Source organism: Anneissia japonica, unplaced genomic scaffold (assembly GCF_011630105.1).
Source record: "Anneissia japonica isolate Jap-2015-1 unplaced genomic scaffold, ASM1163010v1 scaffold173114_len979_cov135, whole genome shotgun sequence".
NCBI lineage: Eukaryota > Metazoa > Echinodermata > Crinoidea > Comatulida > Comatulidae > Anneissia > Anneissia japonica.
In genome coordinates this window covers 55-960 of record NW_022733157.1, presented here as the reverse complement: position 1 = coordinate 960, position 906 = coordinate 55, and the positions used below count along the sequence as shown (strand labels likewise).

The 906-nt window shown below is 33.2% G+C and overlaps 1 non-coding gene across 1 annotated transcript; it reads left to right on the top strand.

Annotated features, from left to right (window-relative positions):
• The first annotated feature begins 10 nt into the window (after nucleotides 1–10).
• Trnak-uuu lies at nucleotides 11–83 on the top strand. The gene has a single exon. It is a non-coding gene; the product is annotated as a tRNA-Lys (tRNA).
• The last annotated feature ends 823 nt before the right edge of the window (nucleotides 84–906 follow it).

Genomic DNA, 906 nt, shown 5'->3' with positions numbered 1-906 from the left:
AAACCATGAAGCCTTTGTGGTCTAGTGGTTATGACGCTCGCCTTTTCAGCGAGAGATCACAGGTTCGAATCCCATCGGAGGCAGTCTACTTCTACTTCGTGAATATGTGTATATATATATAATGAGTGTCATTTCCAGTTATCTATCTAGAGAGTACTATTTCTTCAAATTTTCACACCTCAGCCCCGACCATAGTAGGGCTGAGGGGCCCCCCCCCCAACCTTTCAAAACAGATCTGTGTCCTTAGACGTAGGATACATAAACAATAATAGACACAAACCATAAATAATGTCCAATACACATTGAATAGGTGTATAATACAGAAACAATAAAATAGACATAAACCATAAATAATTAAGCTAATGAGGAAAATGATAATAAGCAATATATTAAGCCATTTAACATACACTTTGGGCTGTTGATTTAGCTGCAGTGTTCAGTATTAATGTTTGAAGCATATTTCTTATACACGATTACCAATCAGGTAAACACGATTTATGAGTTCTGTTTCCATGGCAACTTACTTTTTATTTTCATTATATTACTAGAATCTAAATAAAACATGAAAGCACGTAAACGTCATATTATAATTGTACATAGTATGCGGAACAAAATGATGTTTTGTTACAAGAAAATTAACTCTGTGGATCAAGTTTGATATGCTTTAAATGTAATTAGCATCTTGTTTCATTTCATCAGTGAGGATAGTGAGTTGACACTGAGGGAGTGGAGGTACAGTGGTCTTGTAGTTGAACAGTATTGTGTATTACTGTATATTGTATTTATTTTTTGTTTATTTGTTGATTTTGATTAATAATCATATTCACTGATCATTCTGTAAATTCTTTAAACCAAGGTGTTCTCAATTTCAATTTTATTAAGTGTTTAATAGGCGGCCAAGTAAAA